Consider the following 20,150-nt stretch of genomic DNA (forward strand, 5'->3'; position numbering starts at 1 on the left):
CCGGACGGGCCAGCGCGAGTGGGAAATGAATCAGCAGGACGCGCCCCAGCGCGGGGTCGGCGGGGTGGGTGTCGGGTGCTCCTAGTCCGCTCTCCTTTCCCCGCCCTCTGCTCGGGGAGCACATCCTGGAGGGCAGCTCTCCTTTATTGGGGGGCAGGCTTTGGACAAAGGCGCGGGGGGACGGCCGGGCTCCGGCAGAGGGTGTGTATGGCGGGGCCGTGTGCGGCGGGGGAGGGGGCGCGGACCACACAGACAATGCCGGCCGGGGCCGAGCCGGCGGCCGGCCGCGCTCTGCGCTCTCTCTCTTCTCTCTTATTTGACACTCACTTCTTTTTCTTTCTTTTTTCCTCCCCCCTACGACGTGAGGGCAGGGGAACGCACTTTAATGCCACTCGGCAGCCTCTGCTCTCAGGGGCTCGACGGGTGAGCCGGCCGCGGCGCTCCAGGGTCGCTGCGGCGTCTGGCCCAGGCGGCTCTGCCGGCCGCTCCGGGATTTAAAGGTCTTTTCCCTCGGCTCCTCCCGCGCCTGTCTCCCGAGCAGCGCAGGAGAAAGGCGGCGGCGGGGTGGACCCAGCTCTTGGGGGACCTCTGTTTTCCCGAGGACGCCCCGAATTAAAGGGCGCGAGCCCGGGAAGAAGCCAATGGCGCGTCCCTTCTCTGTCGGGCTGGCTTCAGACGGCCCCTCTGCGGGCCTCGGCGGTGCCTGGTGGCTTCTGCTGTCTCTGTTTTGTCTGGTTAGGTCGTCTTCCTCCGTGCGAACCGTGGTGAGCAGTTACAGACCTTTTCCTCGCAGCCGAGTCGGAGGGAGCGCCAGGCAGGGGAGCTTCGCAGCCGCTCCCGCATCCCTCCCGGCGCTGCCCGGGGGCAGCCGGACACGACCCGGCACTTTGTTCTCATTTTCATGTTTATTTGTGCCCTTTCAGTTTTCTATCACCCTTCGCAAAGGGGAAACCAAACAAAAGATTCTCTATTTCTTTTCAGGGTTTGTAAAGTAGAATGGATTTGACAAAGGGAAGAGAAAGACTTGTGATTTAAGGCTGCACAGCCCTCCTTTCTCTGACAGACCATGAGAGTTTTTTTAAACACTGAGTTGAAAAGCTCCCCCACCCAATACATATATATGTATATATTTAGGTATGTTTAGATCTGTTTCAGTTATAGCTTGGGAATGTTTGAGCCAGGTTGAAAAGAACAATGCTGTAGTGAGACTCCCTTTTCCCCATATTTTTCTCGTTTGCAAACAGCATATTTTCTATCCTCTTCCTTATTACTGTCTACTTTGAATTGTTGCTATTAATACGGTACCGAATAAATAGGGATCGATTTGGAAACACCTCTGTTTCTTTGATTTTAACTTAGCCTTCAATTCCTTTTATCTTTCTCTTCTTTGGAAGTGGGGTGGGAGTTTGGATAGGGGCCCTAAGAGAGAATTAAGATTTGTTTTAATCCTATCTAGTTAATTTGAATTCTAATGTCATCTGCAAACGTGATTTTATGCATGGTCATTTATTGTCGAAAGGCAGCCCCCAGTGTTGTCTTTTCGAGGCTCAGAACCCTTTTCTTCTGTTTAGAGGGGGTTCTGCTTTTGAGGTTACCTTTATCCATTCCTTTTTTTAAAAACCTAATTAACATTCTTTAAAGTTATTCTATTTTCACTCCCCCCCCCCTTCTTGTTTCCTGCCGGTTTGAAACGGAATGAAGCACATCTATGGTTTCCCAGTATAGCAGACTAGAGTCTGCGAATTTTTATGGCTTGGCTGGCAGTGTTGAGTTTTTTTTTTTTTTTTTCCTTCTTTCCCTGTGCTTGACTCTGCTTGCAAGCAATAAGGAATGACAGGAGAGCACATAGGGAGGGTTTCTTGGCTGATTGCATTTAAGCTAGGAATTCACTGTGAAAATAAAGCCAAGGGGCAATAAATAAAAGATGCAATCTTCTCTAGGAGACAGCCACACAGCGTGGGCTTTGCCTGCTTTCATCAGTGGAAGAGGCCTGGGTGAGTAGTTATAAAAGAAAATAGTAACTTTTTGTAGAGTCCCCAAAGGGGAAGGAGGCCACTGAATGGAGTTGGCAGTGGTTGATGTGAAGTGACATGATGCTTTTCATATAGTTTGCAGAGTTGACCACTACTTCGGAAGCACTTACATACATGCTAAACAAGTCCTGTACAAATTGTGGAAAATACTCTTTTTTCCCCTCTGAGTTCTGCCAGTTTCCTTGATTTCCAAGTTGTATTATTACTTGTTGTGCCAGTCAGCTTAGAAATGGTAGGCTGTCAAATGCCGGGCAGCTGGCACTGTGAGATAGAAAACTTACGACCAGAATTTTTGTTTTTTCCTTTGTTGATGGGGAATAACCATCTAATTTAACTTTAAGTGGTGGCTGGAATTGGCATACTAATTCAGGAGGCTCATTGGATCAGTTGGTGATTTTGAGGTAGTAATCTCATTGTTTCAGAACCTGAAATGGAAAAGAACTGATAACTTTCTTGATAGCACCATGAGCAGTTTCTGATATTGCAGAATTACAAGTTTGTTTATACAGGAAGTATTCATTGACTTTTATAGACATGACTGAATTACAGCTACAATACGGGAAAATGAGTTGTTGGACTTTGTTTTATGTCTATAATGTTGAAGATTATTTAAGGATTGGACTGGGACTTGCCAGAAGTTAAGCTTACTTGCTAGTTGTTATTTTTCATCTCGTAAATTTTAAGAAGAAACTTAAAGAATAAAAAACCTTTGGTATAGTAGTTGTAAGCAGTATTTAATTGGAACAGAGTTGTCCATCAGTTGATTATAGAAAAGTTTTAGGGAAAGTGTGGCTTATTTTTTTAAACTTCTTTTTTAAACTAATGATACTGGAAGGAACTGTCTCTGAAGATGCTTGTGTGTAAATGTTACCAATATCAGTTAAGTGGTGGTTTAGAAGTCACATAAATTTGGGGACACCTCGGAAGAGCTTTGCTAATACGACCTGAAACTTCAGTTACAAAAGAAAAGACGGATAAATCTGATTGCATAAAAATTTGTATAGGGCCAAAAACGTCGTAAACTGAGACAAGTATTTAACTTCGTTAAGTATTTGCAGCACATCTGACCAAAGGCTGGTTTTCTTGACAGAAGACTCCTACAAATCAGTTAAAAAAAAAAAAAAAAAGGTGAATATCAGAATAGAAAAATGGGTAACACGTTTCACAGAAGAAGTGCAAATGGCTAATAAGCTTAAAAGGTTTTTACTTTTATATAAAAAGATATAAATAAAGATGAGGTGCTGTTGTCATTTACCACATTGGTGAAGACTAAAAAGATGGGTAGACAATAGCCACATGGGTTGAGGAAGTGGGAGAAGAGGACGTCTCCTACACTGCTGCTTGGCATAGTCTCTTGGTGTCATTTCTAGGAATTTGAATTTAGCCTTGGATGTATTGATATTAACGCACAAAGATGTTTTGTGCGGTGATACTCATTGCAGTAAGGTTTGCAATGCTGAAAAGCTGGAGTCACTCTAAATTTCTTACCAGAAGGGAACTGGTTAAGGACTCAGTGGAATACTATGCAGCCATGAAAAACAACTGAAGTAGATTTATATATGCTGACAAGGAAAAGTGACCAGAATGTTTCATTTAAAAATAAGCCAAGAACTGTTTATATATGTTGTTTGTGTTTAAGATAAAAAAAGATACATTCCCATGTGGATGGCATAAACATATCTAGAAGGCCACACAAGCAACCATTGAATAGTGGCTACCTTTGGAGAGAGGAAGGTGCCCTGGTGGTGCAGTGGTTAAGCACTCACCTGCTAACCAAGAGGTTGGTGGTTTAAACCCTCTAGCTACTCCATGGAAGAAAGATGTGGCAGTCTGCTTCCGAAAAGATTACAGCCTTGGGAACCCTATGGGGGAGCTCTTTTCTGTCCTATAAGGTCGCTGTGGTTTGGTCGGAAGGGGACAGTCAAGTCAATGGGCAGAGTTGGAGGTAGGAGTTTACTGTATACCTTATGTGTATCTGTATGGTTGAATTTTTTTTCCTTAAAACTGGAAGCATATACTTCTGTAATAAAAAATCTTGGAAAAATTGTTCTGAGTTTATTTTTTTTTAATTTAAGAGTGTGTCTATGAAGTGTGCTTCTCTTCTTCCTGAATACTTGGTTTACATTCATTTTTTTCGTTCTGAAACAGTTTATTTGTGACTAGTTTTTTAGAAGAAGGAAATGTCTAAGCATTATTTAGGGTCTTTTGTGTGTGAAGGAAGGAGATAAGTTTTAAAAGAACTAGCTGTTTTTTTTCTGGTTACTTTTGGGAGAAGAGAATTTTGTCGGGAATTTGATTAATACTTTAGTAATGGAAATCCTCAATGAGATGGATTGACACAACAGCCACAGCAGTGGATTCAGAACAGCTTCAGTCGTGAAGATGGCACAGGACTGGGCAATGTTTTAGTCTTTTATACAGAAGGTTACCCTGAATTGGAGCTGACTGAACATTCTTAAGGTCTTTTCAGATTTATAACTTAAAATTTTGTTTTTTTGGTGGGGGGGGGTCACAAGACACTAAGAGGGAATCACTGAAATGGATAAAACATTTTAATTAGATAATTTATTGGCCTTCCTTTGAGTGTTTTGATTTTCTTTACAGACTGGAGACTTCTATATAAGATGTGATTCTAAATGCACCCTCGGAATTGGGTGTTTTGATGACAGTACATTTCATTGAATGTGTTTTCAAGGTTAAAATTACAATATAGAACAATTTTGGATCTTACACTTTTTATACCTTTTGATTAATGAAAAAGTACACAAAAGAAGAAATTCTGAAACCAGTTGCATACATATTTTTTATCATGTTCTTTTTATGTGAGTTGTTTGCTTTGTTTACAATCTTGTTTTGAAAGTACCTGCAAACGTCATATGAGGTTGGCATTATTCTGAGGGAAGTTAAATTCTCAATTTTAGGTGAGGAAACCTTGGGATTTGTTATAATGCTTAGTTCCCAGATGGCTTGTATTGGTCCAGTGAGGAAATCTCAGTCTTCCGGGAACGGAATGGTTTTCATATCCAAAGAGTTTACCAATCATGGAAGGTAGAATTACAGATTTGAGTTAAGCAAACATTTCTTGCCACACAGTTGTTTTATCGGTATACCCTTAGATTGAAGAGGAAAAGGCCATCTCCATTTTGTTTCTACTGCGCATTGCATTTCATCATTTTTGCAGTTGTGAGACTTAGATGTTTTTCCTTTTAAAATGTCAGGATGCCCGTGGAGCATGTCCTTTAGTAGAAGAACTATTGCAATTAATTGAACAATTTAAGTCATTGTCTTTAGTACATCCTAGCCAATTTTCAAGATGTTTATCCTGGGCCTCTTTACTTTTCACAATGGCCAATCAATTGCTATCTCAATTTGAACTCTAAATGTTTTATCTGGAAAGATGTAGGCCAGCATATCTTTTCTGCTCATACTTATATTAAAGGTTTAGTTAAAAACGTGAGATTTCAGCTAGTAATATGTTCCGTGAACAGGATGGCAGCAGAGGAATGACTGATGTTTTAAGAAAGCTGTTCCTTTAAAAAAAATAAATGATTTGATTTGTACTATTTCCACAAGCTTACCCGCTTTACATTTTTGTTTTAGACCGTAGGTCAGTTTTTTTCACTGAGGCAAATTGAATTTGGTACTTTTATTTTAAGAAACATATCTAACATACATATGATAAAGCAAACTCATTCAGCGTTAGAAATTTTTATAGCATTAAACTTGAACTGTGGCTGACCTTCAACTGTTACATTTAAGAGGACACATATCCTAGAAAAGAACACAGAGGATAGGTAAGTTTACATATCCTAGAACCAAAGCAGATTATAGGCAAGTATTTTTTAAATAGTAATAAACTGCATGAAATCCACAAGTCCATTTTAGTTACCTTTCAAATTGTCATACTATAACTCTGAAAAAAGAAAAAAAAACAGTTTTCTTTAATTTTTTGACATATTTTAAATTTTGGGGGATTACTGTAAATTTGAAAAAAGTGAGTTATTTCTTCCTTTAAATGGGTGGGAAGGCTCTTAATCCCCTGAAAAATCGGTATCAAATGATAATTTGGAGAAACATGTTACATGGATTTGTCCCATGAAAAGAGGCTTGTGTTTCTTAGTCCTAGCCAGACTCTCTCAGAAATGTGTGGGTTAGATTTGTTAAAAACAAAACAAATCAAGAAACCCGGTATCTTTCAGTTTTTCCTTTTAGTGCCCTGTGTTCTGCTAAGAAAATGCTTCATACATGGTTTTCAGTTCTTTAAAAATAGGATGTTTCCTTTATTACTTTTTTTTCAGCTGGTAAAGGTAGCTAAAGCAAGCTGGTTTTCACTTTGAATTTATTTAATGTCATTGTGGTTGACTTTCAGCTGATAGTGAACTCTGTTGCCAAGGGCATGTTAAATGTTTTGTATGTGTGGAATTCTTAAGCGACAGCTTGTTTTGTGACAGTATAGCTGTGTCTTTATATATGTACATTTTAAACAAATTTGGTGTTCACAAGCAAGCAGGGAAAAAGAGGAGAAAAGTGAACCCAGATGTCGTCTAGATTATTGCTACGCCAGGCATATTCCAGTGACCAGTGTATACTGTATACCGATGCATTTGTTTTATTTCTTCCCCAAACAGAATATGCTAAAAGCTGAGAAGCTGTTTTTCTAAAATACTCTTGCTTAGGTAGCTGTTATCTACCTATGAAGATTTTAGAGCTGAAAAGATAACATTAATTTCAGCTTCTCCCGTTGTATTGTTGAGAAAACGGATGCCAAGACATGCTGAGTAAATGGCCCAGAGTGGCATAGTAAATGACAGAGTTAAATGTTGAATTTGGGTTTTTCCATTGCTTGAGCTGCTCAGGCAGTTTCTTAAATGTGAATTGACCGGGTGTTGGAGAGATGATTTGGCTAACGTTTTACTGGATATTATAAAGTATTTCTTAGTGAGCATTTTAGTTTCAGGCTAAATTCTAATGATTTCACTTCAGCAATGATTCTAGATTGCTAAATACATGCTAGTGTAAAATATTTGTAGGCATTTGGAAGCTGTAATGATATTCTAAGGTGAGGTTAGAATTCAGGAAGAGTTAGTTACCATTGCTGACTGTACAAGGCTGTGCAGCTGTCTGAGTGTACGTGAATGTGCGTGCATGCTCACGTCATATTTACTGAAAATTTAAAATGCTTATCCAGAACAACAGAAGTTAATAAGACTGAAAACTGGACTGCTCTGAATTTAGTCTGTCTGTGAAAACTTGTCCGGTAGTGTCTGTTTAGGACCTGTTCTGTACATATCTCATGTTTTTTTTTTTTTAATATGCTACACCCCCATCCCCAGTAAATAGTAAAATACCAACTGTACCCCTTATGCATGTACCTGTACACACTTCTTTGACCTAATTGATGTTGCCTCAAAATGTTAGTAACCTCTCTCACCTTTAAAGACTTCCTGTATGATTTGGGGTTTTTGGCTTCTTTGGAAGCTGAACGTGAGTTACAGTGAGATTCTTAATACTGCTAGAACACTTGCTGGTAGTAGTAGTAGTAGTAATAACAACAGCTAACACTTTAATACACTTAACCGTGTGCTAGATACTGCTTTAAGCACTCTATATCTCTTAGCAACAGCCCTATGAGGTAAGCACTGTTATATTCTTATTTTATAGATGAGGAAACTGCAGCACAGAGAAAATAACTCGCTCAAGATCTCACAGCTGATAAATGAGGGAGCCAGATACAGGCTCCCTGGCTCAAGAGTTGGTGCTCTTACCCTCTAAGCAATACTGCTCTTGATGATGCATGATTAACTGTTCTAGACAGTTCATCTTTAGGTTTATAGTTGCTACTTTCTGGAGTGACTTTCACCATGGCAGGAATTTTAAAATGTGATCATACCTCTGATTTTTTTTTTCTTTAAAAAGTGTTTTCAAAATTTACCTTCAAAAACTCTGCATTTTAAAAATGCTTTTTATGAATGAATTTCAGCTCTGGAGAATGGCTGTGCTGCTGATTTTGATTATCTTCCGTGTGACGTTTTTAACTTGAAAAGAATAACTCGCAGGTTAGATTTAATTATAGTATTTATGCAGCAAAGTTATTTTCTCAAAATAAGCTTAGGGAATTATGTATTTATCTCATTTTAAGGCCCTTTTTAAATGTTGTGATTAAAAATTGTACTATATCTAGTTGTTGGTAAAGACATCGACATTCTTTGAAAGAGATAGTTTTATCTGTGCAGTTACTGTTGTTAGTAGCCATTAAGTCGATTTCAGCTCATGGCAAACACTAATGTTAATTGGAAGGATGCAGTAGAACCTGCCAGTAAATTTAAACTTTTACTAACCAGGTATGCTGAGCAGATAAATTGAAAGCTCGTTTAGTAAATTAACATTCTTAAAATTCGGGCTACTCACTGCTTGATCCTGCCTTATTTAACAGTCTGTTTACTTGAAGCATTTTTCATTGTTAATTGGTGTTAGATCTCTAACATTGGGTTGTACTATACAGAAAATGGGCCTAAGAAGATAGTATATAGAATGAGTTCCCGGGAGCAAGTTTTAAGTTCTCATTTATAGTTGTACTGGTACAATTATTTAGAATTCCTCATGTGCCAAGTGGTACCTTTTAAATGCTTGCTAGAATTTTTATAAATGGAGTATGTTGTCATGTGCCATCCAGTGGATTCTGACTCATAGCAACACTATGTGACAGAGTAGAACTGGCCAGAGGGTTTCCTAGGCTGTAATCATTATGGGAACAGATCGCCAGGTCTTTTCTCCAACTGCTAAATGTTCAGTTAGTAGTTGAGCACTTAGCAGATGACCAGGAATCCTAAACAAAGTGTAAACCAAAAACCAAATCTGTTGCCATCAAGTAGTATGCAACTCATAGCGACCATATAGGACATAGTAGAAGTGCCGTATAGGGTTTCCGAGGTTGTAATCTTTTCGGAAACAGACTGCCACATCTTTCTCCCACGGAGCCTCTGGTGGATTTGAACCACTAACCTTTCGGTTAACTGCTGCACCACCACGGCTCATAAATGAAGTATCCTCCTGCCTTGAGCCGATTCTGACCCTATGAGAGAGTAGAACTGCCCCACAGGGTTTCGAAGCCTGTAATCTTTATCGAAGTAGACTGCCACATCTTTCTCCTTAGGAGCAGCTGGTGGGTTCAAACCTCTGGCCTTTTTGGTTGGCAGCCGAGTGCTTTAACCACTGCGCCACTAGGGTTCCTTACACAAAGTATTAAAAAAAGACCCAAACCAAAGCTATTGCCATCAAGTCGATTCCGGCTCATAGCATTCTTACAACACAGTGGAACTGCTCCATAGGGTGTCCAGGGAGCAGCTGGTAGATTCAGACTGCAGACCGTTTGGTTAGCAGCCAAGCTCTTAACCACTGTACTACCTGAAGGGCAGAGCTTAGAACCTCTTCTGGTGTTCATATTGACCTTTCTTAGGAAAGGGCCTTAGAGGTTGATGACAGTACTATTATTTGGTCATTGCTGAACCTTCGTTCCTGCTATCCCTTAATCATTTCTGCAAAGAAGGTGGTCTTGATTTTTATAAATAACTTGTCATAAAATAAAACCCTAAAACTCAAGTACCAAAATATTGTAATCTGATTGTTATGAGCAAATTGTTTGGTATGCTAGCCCCATTTCTTTAGGATTTAAAATTTTTAAGGGTTCTTAAAGCTTTCTTAGCATTTAGGGTTTTGTACTCATAATACCATCTCATAGTTCTTGTTTCCTTCCTCCCCAAGTATCACCTGTGTAATTTTTGTGTGGAGCCCTGGTGGCATAGTGGTTAAGAGCTCGGCTGCTGACCAAAAGGTCAGCAATTTGAATCCACCAGCTGCCCCTTGGAAACCCTATGGGGCAGTTCTACTCTGTCCTGTAGGGTCGCTATGAATCTGAATTGACTCGACCGCAATGGGTTTTTGTCTGATATCCTTCAGCCCAGTTGCTTGCCTAGTCTTCTGGAGATTTTGGTTTATACTCTCTCTAAAACAAAAACAAACAAACCTCAAATCTGTTGCTGTTGAGTATAACTGCCCCATAGGGTTTCCAGGGTGCAGCTGCTGGACCTTTTGGTTAACAGCCGAGCTCTTAACCACTGCACCACCGGGGCTCAGTACACTCTTTAGGCCATGGTAAAGCCATGGTCTGAAGTGACCAATGGTTGCATTGTGCTTATGGTGCAATCACGTAAGATTTGAAGTTAGGAGATGGGGGGGAGGCTTTGAACCTATCTGTCTCAGAGCTTCAGCGTCTTTCTTTCTGTCCTTCCTGCCTCCCCTCCAACCTTCCCGGTCTCCTCTTCTTCATTCCTTTTTTGGGGGTGGTGTGGGGTGGGGAGGAGGAGGGAGTGGTAGAAAAAAAGGACAAGAAATCTGAATATGTAGGAAATACCAACCCAGAGAGTATATTCCATTCCCTTCGTTCCCTGCAGTTGTCACCCCCCTGCACCCCCACCCCCAATTTAGGGAAATAAACTTGAGGTCAGAAGGACCTGTGTGTTCCAGCTGCTGCTTAGCTATTTTTAGCCACACCCTACATCAGGCTGGCACCAGACCATGATGGCACAGGGCCAGCTCGTTGTGGGACTGCTGGCAAATGTCAAAAACCTAACTTTTCAGTTATTAAACTGAACTAATTTTCAGACGTTCTGTCCCGTGATATTCTACTTACCTGTACTTTTTTGAAATGGTACGTGCATGTTTTCTTTAAGAAAGTAATGATTTTTAATAGTAGTAATCACAAATAATCTTGAAATATGTAACATATAGTTTAAATATTTTAGATAGGAGAAAGATTTAAGAATTGCTTTATCAAGTCAGACTTATATCAAGGTCAATAATTACGATTTTGTGGTGGCATCAAGAGGTATGAAATTTGCCTGATTTATTTAAATGCCTTGGGCATCTTTTAATTTTCTCACTGCTGTTGAAGAGTCTGAATTGGTTTATATAATTACAGATGCCATCAGATATTTTTTCTAAAATGTGTTGTTTTTTCTGTAGTTGTCAATGTTCTCTTTGCTGACACACATTTGTGTGTATTTAGGTTTGGTTAATGCTGTAGTAATATGTTTAACAAATAAAAAACCTTTCTGTTTATTCATACTAGTAGAAAGTAACTAGGTTTTGGTCTAATTATCAGTATTTAGGTCTAGATCTTATAGACTCTCAAGCAGATCGTATTTGCAAACTGAGTTTTAAACTCTTGGGTGCACGTGTGAATTTAAGAACTAACTTGATTACCATTTACAGTCAAAATGAAAACGTTGTATTTTCTGGAAAGAAGTGAAAAGAATGTCACAGTGTGAACGTGTATCTTTGGAGGGGACTCCGTTAAGCGGAATGATGAATTACAGATTTCTAGTTTTTCTATAGTGTACTGAGGATACGTTAGGGATGATTGGCAGTTCGAATCCATTACTTGCTGCTTGAAACCGTATGGTTTCTGCCTTGTAGGGTCGCTATGAGTTGGAATCAACTTGATGGCAGTGGGTTTGGTTTTTTGTCCTTTGTGGACTGTATGTACTGGGAATATGAATAGAAACAGTGATGATGACTATTTGCTTATCCACTGCATAGTGGCGTAATATACTTAGATCTGTTGGATGGCATAACAACATTTAGTCACTGCATTGATCTGATGTCCTTCTTAAGGTCGCACAAAGTAATTGGCCAAAAATAACTAGAAATAGAATCAAATTGCTTTTTCTTCACTTTGTCTTTAAGGTAGTTATTGGATTAATTTTGCTGAATTCACTTTTGTGAAATAAGCTCAAGTTAAGGGATCTAGTGAAACGTGAATTGCTGGTCTGATAACATACAGAAGGCAGATGTTGTAGAGTTTATTCAAACCCTTACATGTTTAAGCAAGAGATGCTTATATTGTGGATAAAAGCAGGTTGGGCACTTGCTGCTGCTGACTCAAGAGCATTTTATTTCTTTTACTTGGGGTGAAAACAAAAAAAAATTCGTTAGGAAATACAAGACTTATCTTGGCGGATAGAGTACCAAGTGTGTTGAATTGAATCATAGTCTCTTTTGTTAGAGGTTATGGTAACCCAAACCACTTGTGATCAGTCAGTTCTGACTCATGGCGACCCCTTGTGTGTCAGTAGAACTGTGCTTCATGGGATTTTCAGTGGCTGGTTTTTGGAAGTTGATTGCCAGGCCTTTCTTCTCAGGTGCCTGTAGGTGGACTCAAATTCAGTTAGCAGCCGAGAGTATTTACTCTACCACCCAGGGACTACTTGAAGGCTATGGTAGGTATATCAAAAATGGTTCAGAGCTAGATTTGTGTATCTTTTTATGTGTATATATATGTATGTATATACATACACACATATGTATAATTTAATGATGCACACACACACAAAAAAAACCAAACCCGTTGCCACTGAGTCCATTAAGACTCATAGCTACCCTATAGGACAGCGTAGAACTGCCCCCTAAGGTTTCCAAGGAGCAGCTGGTGGATTTGAACTGCCAACCTTTTCGTTAGTAGCCAAATGCTTAACCATAGAACATTGTAATTTGCTGCATGTTTTGTGGACCCTTAATGTAATTTAGATTTTGTTTAGGTGAATCATATAAATGATATGAGCTCTAGTTTAATTATCAAGCTTCATTAAAACCAAAACCCACAAGGTAGTTTGACTAGTGCTGAGCCAAGTGTTCAGGTGACGTTCCTTATTGGAGCTTGTCAAAGCAGTTTCTTTGCAGTTCTCCTGTATCTCTCTTAGCAACTTACTAAAAAGTCATTTTGTCTTAAGCTGTTTCATAAACAGCAGGAAATTCCAAAGGACTGGCTAGTATTGCATTTTTGTTTTCCATAAGGACTGTTGCAGTTGGGGTGGGGAGGGGCTTAAACTAGTCATTTTATCAATATGTGCCAGAATATTTTTGTTTTCATATGGACAGCTTTTTTTTTCTTTTAATCTTGTTTCAACAGATTTAAGTTTCATCCAAGATTTTTCATGATCGTTATTTTTACATAATTTTTTAAATTTCATAGTTTATAATTTTAAATGTATTAGAAAAGAATTGGTAGTGTAAGAGCTAATAATTATGTGTTTATTAAAAATGCAGTGTGTGGAATTGTATATGTAGAAATTGTTGAAATGGTGTGTCTCTGTGTATATGTTCACCAAAATTGAAAAATTCACTGTTACGTGTTAGGTCTGAATTTGCATTTGTAGCTTGTCTTTTTTTTACCCCCTTCGTTTTTTTATGAATGGGCTTCATTGCGATATAATTCACATACTGTCTTAGTTTCCTAGGGCTGCCGTAACAAAATACCACAAAGCAGATGGCTTTAAAGAACAGAAATTTATTGTCCTAAAGTTCTGGAGGCTAGGAGTGAGGATTCAGGGCTTCCTTAGGGCTATGCTCTTTCTCTGTTGGTAGGGGAAGGTCTTGTCTTGTCCCTCTCTTTATTGTGGTAAATTTATATGTAACAAATCCTTTGCCTTTTCAGCATTCTTCATGTGTACAACTCAGTTGACATTAGTTATGTTTATCATGTTCAGTCACTACTATTATCCATTTCCAAATTTTCCTATCACCCTTAACAGAAGTGCAGTGCTTCCTAAGCAATTACTCCCCCTTTTTTCATCCCCCTACTCTTCCCTTCCAATTACTAATAAACTTTGGTCTCTCTGTACACTTAATTGGCTTGTCTTTTAATTTTGATATGTCATGAAACCTCTGAGTTCTTGTGCTTGCCTTTGAAATTTATTTTTCAACACTAAGAATATGGTTCATATTTTCTAAATAAGGAATGTGTGTGTGTGCGCGCGTGTGTGGGGATTTGGGAGGGAATGGTGGTGCTGTGTGTTAAGCTTATAAGAGCACAAAAAATTCAAGTAGCTACGTTCAAATATAGAAAGTTCCTTTCCTCCCTCATCTTTAATGAATTTATACTTCACTGGGATGCTTATTTAATGCTGTTATATAAAAACTTATTTTTTACTTCTTGCTTTCCCCTTTGATTCTTCCAGTAAGAGATAGGGAACGTTAAAATTCCAAATGTACCTGTGAAGGGCCAGTCAACGATAACAGTCTATCTTTTGGTGTTTTTAGGGATGGATTGGCCATTGTATCTCTAAAAGTCTAGTTTTAAAAATAACTTCTTAAGTTGCTCTTCCCCTCTTTGATCTTATAATTGTGAAACAACTAATTTTCTCCTGTTTGGTTGACCTACAGCTTACTCTTTTTGGTTGACTTTTCTAATCATTTAAAAGAGAGCATTGCACCTGACTCTTTCAAGAAGCATTATTTAATAAATCTAGAATATTCTATGTTTATACCTTCCTGCTAGTTTTTAAAATATGTAACAGTAAATCGGATCCATGTAGATAATTTGCCTTTCTTACTAGATTGCGGGGCAGTGGTTGTGTGTCTGGTGAAAATGGGTAGATCTTTCTGGAATTCCACGAGATTCTTGTAGAGACTAACACTGGCTTGACTTATGCATGGTCTTCTCCAAACTTGAGAACACAATTGTGGAATTCATCATTTAATGTAAAAAGTGGAGGAAATGAGGGGCAGTTTCTTCTTACGAGAAATTGGAATATCAAATGCTCTTTAGGATTACAGTTTTCTAAGCATCATTGATAGAGGGACCAGCAGCCTGTCATCAAATGGACACAAAATATGGAGTGCTAGTAAATGTAAAAACATTCTGCCATACGCTGTTACTGAGTCATCATTCTAAGCTTTACATTGTTTAGTGGATATTTCGATTCTTATTTATGGGATCAGAATCACACAACATTTAAATACAAAGTCCTATTATGGAGTAAAAGTTGAATATTTTGGATCAAAAAAAAATTGTTAAATTTTAAATACAGAACCAAATGAAAAACCAAACTCATTGTCGTTAAGTTGATCCTGACTTAGAGCGACTTTATAGAACAGAGTAGAACTGCCCCATAGAGGTTCTTTATGGAGGCAGACTGCCACATCTTTCTCCCGGCTGGTGAATTTGAACTGCTGATCTTTTAGTTAGCAGCCGAGCACTTTAACCACCAGTCAGGTATTAATTGTGCCAGTGTAGTGTGCATATGGTAGACATTGAAATGTCACTTTGAATGAATGACAGGCTTAGATTATATTCCAGTCCTTGTGGGTGTTTGTATGAAATTTTTGCAGTTGAAAAAAATAGCTCCAAGTTGTAATTTCTATTAGATGTTCTGAATCTGATTCCTGTACTTCAGTCTTAAGACTGTATTTTGAATGGGACTGTGACAACTGAATTTAGTGTGGATTGGTTTTTAGGACTGGATTTGTCTGCAGTACATTTGTACAGATACTGTGTAAGGGATTTTTCCTTTTCTCCTTTAAGAGAGCTTTTTGTCCAAGCTTGTTAACTTGTTAACAGCAGCGTTATAGCCATAAAGCTGTTCTAAAGGTGATTTATTTATTTGTTAGATGATTTCAGCTACTAAACAGAAAATCCTTTGAGTATGCCCATATAGAGCAGTGCTTTTGGGTTTTCCAAGAATGTAACTTTGAATTGTAAATATCTTTAAGAGTATAAGGGAATGCTTTCTCATTTTATTTGAAATTTCACTTTTTTTAAAAATTGGAAAAATTGATTTTTTACATTTTTTTCAAATGGCTTGCAAAGCACATACAACTTCGAAGTGTCCCATGAGATCTTACACATTGTGAAAAGACATTGGCTAATTAATAGAATGGTTTATTAAACTTGTCTACAAAATGTGATGACTTTCCCTTGAGGTAGAATCTGCTTAAGACTTGATTTTGCATAAGAGGAGATACACCAAGCAACTTTTGAATGATAATTTAACATTAAGGGTGTTCTTGCAATGCATGGCTCATGAAAGGGATGGGTTGTCCAGATATTGGGAGACCACGCATTCCCCCTTGCGCAGACATTCTTGGTTTGTATCTGTTTTCTTGGCACGATTATGAAGTCACCTCTTTCATTGTTCTCAGTGTTCCAGTTTGGATGATACATGTATGGTTACTTGTGAATTACTTAATATGGCTTTTAGCCATAGTCTTTGTGACTCCCACACATTGACTGGGTGGGACTATGCAAATAAGGTGTTCGTGGCCCTCCAGTGGGATGGACAGCTTGCTGTTAATACAGATAAGTTTCATGGAACCCTTGTGGGGGTGGAGCCATGCAAATAAGGTGTCTGGAACCCTAAGGAGGGGACTGGTTGGTTTTGCTATCTCGCTTGGCTTAAAGGGAGACACGGAGAGAGAGAGGAGCTGTAACACAGACAGCGAAAGACAGCGGCGCAGCAGTAACAACAATAGTGGGGCAGGACAGCAGGAACCAAGAGACCAGCGGGAGATGGCAGTGGTGGGGCTTGTTGACTCAGGGAGCTAGGAGCTTTGTAACACTTGCCCAGGCAGGGCAGAGGTAAGGCCCGATGCTACAGAGACAGGCCTGCCTGTGGGCAGGACTGAGAAGAAGCTGTCCTGATGGAAGAATTGTATCCTGAGTTGTACCCTGTTACTTCCCTAATAAATCACTTAACTGTAAGTATGGTTCATGAGTTCTGTGAAACCTTGCAGCGAATTAAGGAACCCAAAGATGGAAGGGAGAGTACTGAGGGGACGGGGAGTAGTTGATGTTAGAGACGATGGAGTGGTACAGAAGCTTGGAAAAGTTGCACATTTGGGACATCTTTAACCTCCACCTCATAGGAACAGGCTTTGTGCTGATCCTTATAAATTATTCATCTGTTACCCTAGCCGTGTATCTTGATACCCAGAAAGGAAGGGGGCAATTATAAATCAGTTTAAAATTGTTCTCTCTCTCTGTGTTTATGTGTGTGAAAAGGAGAGAGTGAAGGGAGGGAGGGAGGATGTTGGGACTGAAAGGAGACCTTTGGCTTATCTGTAATCTTCATCAGTGGGCTCCACTCTGTCTCTTTCAGACAGGAAATAGGAAATACATGATTTCTGTCAGTTCTCTGAGACCAAAAGGAAGCAATTAAAGAGATTTTTAATATATGTGGGTTTGGTCCATTCCCCCCTCCCCTTTGCAATTTACAGATAAGTAAATTTTCCTTATTTTGATGTTCGTGTTTCAGCATGTGTTTGTTTAATAAGCCAATTCTGTTTGTACGTTTTCTTACCTTAGGTTGATGTTCACAAGCACTGCTCATTTTAGGTACTTGAAGTTAGTTAGCCACTCTGTGAGTGAACCATTTGCTAACCAAATGACCGTAAGTTTAGAGAAGATGCCTGATCTGTGAACAGATTAGAGTCCTCTTGGTTGGTCTTGTCTTACCACTTGTGTCTACTGTTAGGCAGGTCACTTCTCTGAACCTTCTCAAGTCCTTATAAAGTGGAAATAATGATACCTGTGTCATCTCTATCATGAGGCTAAGAGGCCTACATGGGAGTACATGAAAGTACATAAATTCTAAATACTTACACAAAGGGGAAATATATTCTTGTTATGGAATGCTTTTTACCTAATTTTCTGCATTTGTTATCATTTTCTTACATTCTTTTATATTTTCTGAATATCCTATAATCATCTTGTATTGATTTGTAATCAGAGAAGGAAAGTGTTTTTGACAAATCTGTCTCTTTACCATTAAATCGCACTATCCATAGGTTATTCACTGTTAATGCTTTATTATTATAATCGTTGCCTGATCTAGTGCAACTAAACAGCACGTATTATTCAACAGAGTATGCCACGGCCTCAGTGTTAGTGTAAATAATTGTGACCCTGAACTGTTATTTAATGCCCTGATTGTCTCAGGTTACTCACATGTAAGATGAGGACAGTGCCTTGCTCTTCTTATGGGAACTGTAAGATCACTGATGTGCAAGTGTTTCGGAAAGGTTAAGGGCTAGGTGCAGGTGAAGGATGGTTTTCTGTGATGCCAGTCAGGGCTACTATGAAAATAATAGCCTTCAGGATTGCTAGGTTTATTTTATAATTAACATTTATTATTCATTGTTTTTGTTTGGTGAGAAGTAAGTAATGATTTTATAGAACTTCACAATGTAAGAGAATCTGTAAAGATTAGACATTTAAAATACATTGTAGTTTATGTTTCGGTATATATGTTACGACGGTAGAAATAGGATCTCGTGGCTTTGCTCCCCCAGACAAATCTAAGTGAAGATGAACATGCTGGTGGTGAGGCCTACAATGGAGGTAAAACTGAATGATGGTCAGGCCCAGGCGCAGCCCCTGGGTGTGCACATGCACAGTGTGGTCTCCACAGGAAGGCTTTTTGTGCAAGTGAAGTCAGATGGATTTCAGGAGAGCAGCGTAGTGCAGTACGGTGCTTATGTGCTGCTTACTGTCTGTGTGATCTGGGATTTGTTACTTAACCTTGTGCCTCAGTTTTCTCATCTGTAAACTGGGGATTAATTAGAGAACCTACCTTATTAGGTTGTTATGAACATTAAAACTGTATGAGTTACTGTATGTATTTAGAAGAGTGCATAGAGATACGCAATGTAAATATTTGACAAATAAAATCTAGGAGACCAGCCTTTTCCAGCTTTACGTTTTTTAGAATCTATAGCAGAGAAACTTGGAGGTAAGAGCTCAAAACCTGAGTTTTACAGAGTTGGGACCTAATTCTAGGTCTTTTTTTTTAACCTCTGCCACAATCCTGAGCTCCTTGGTTCTTCCAAGTGACTGAAAGGTTTTGAAGCAGCCTGTTCGAATACCCACATCATTAGGCAGACTCTCCAGGGATTTGTATTTTGTTTTCTTTTTTCTCCCTCAAATTTCAAGCACTGAATTTCTGAGTTCCAGAAATATTTCTTGGATGTAAAACAAACAAACAAACAAAAACCCGTTACTGTCAAGTCAATTCCAACTGATAGTGACCTTATAGGACAGAGTAGAACTGCCCTATAGGATTTCCAAGGAGTGACTGATGGATTCAAACCGCTGACCTTTTGGTTAGCAGAGCGACCTAGTGAAAATTATTGTTTTGGAAATTTTTTGACCATGTCCAAAGCAGTAAAAATTATTGGATCAATGAAAGCAATATGCTTCATTTTGGTAGGAACATCATTTGGATAAAAGCAGTTACTGGAAATGATTCATTGGGCTTCTATGAAGGAGGACATTTTGTCAAGGAGGATCAAAAAGTTCTTTCCTATTTACGGCATCGACTTGGTGTTTGAAATGCCTGTGGACCATGAGAGCAGCGCTTGTCTGCCGGCTTTCCAGAGTACAAATGATCAAGAGCTTAATGATGCTTTAAAAATCTCACTTTTAATCTCCCTCTTTTTTAACCCTTATAATTAATAATTTTTTTCTTTACTTGGAACTCTAGAGTTGTCCTGAAAATGGAAAGGAGGATAGCTAAAATAATTTTAATGTTATCCATGAATAGAATTGGTAGTTCGTGGATTAACCTAGTCTCTTGGAGTTTAGAGTCTAGGCTTCCCTGAATATTTACCATGGGCAAGCAGAGGATGGAAGAAGATAGGAAACTGTCATTTCTATTTCAGATCTGTATTTCTGAATTTTTCAAATTGTAAGACTGTACTAAGATCTGCCTTACCTTCTTTTGGTGACTTGCATCAATAAAAAGATTTGATTAACTGGAGACTTAATGATCACAGTTTCATGGGACAATTCAGTCAGTTGGCATAATATGGTTCACAAAGTTCATGTTCTGCATCGTAGTGAAATGAGTAGCATCTGGGGTCTTAAAAGGTTGCGAGTGACCATCTAAGATATAGCTGTTGGTCTCTACTCATCAGGAGTAAAAGAGTAAGCAGGTAACCAAAATCTCAGAGAAGAAACTAGTCCACAGGACTAATAGCACACATGCACCACAGCCCCTTCTAACTAGACACCAAAACTAGGTGGTACCCAGCTACCAACACCAGTCGGTCTGACCAGGGTCACAGTAGGTGTCCCGTATAGAACGAGAGAAAAATGTAGAACAGTACTCAGATTCTTAAACAAGGCCAGGCTAACTGGACCAGTTGAGACCAGAGGACTCCCTGAGACTATTGCCCTGAGACACTCTAAGTTTTGAACCGAAACTATCCCCTGAGATCATCTTCTAGCAAAATGGCAAAATGGCACACAAAATAATATTTCCCGTAAAATGTTCTAAAATATGC

The 20,150-nt window shown here is 39.1% G+C and overlaps 1 protein-coding gene across 1 annotated transcript in view; it reads left to right on the top strand.

Annotated features, from left to right (window-relative positions):
* Nucleotides 1-20,150, top strand: part of ZSWIM6 (zinc finger SWIM-type containing 6) — a 222,108-nt gene that overhangs the window by 847 nt on the left and 201,111 nt on the right. The window lies entirely within an intron of this gene.

This window comes from Loxodonta africana, chromosome 2, assembly GCF_030014295.1.
Source record: "Loxodonta africana isolate mLoxAfr1 chromosome 2, mLoxAfr1.hap2, whole genome shotgun sequence".
NCBI lineage: Eukaryota > Metazoa > Chordata > Mammalia > Proboscidea > Elephantidae > Loxodonta > Loxodonta africana.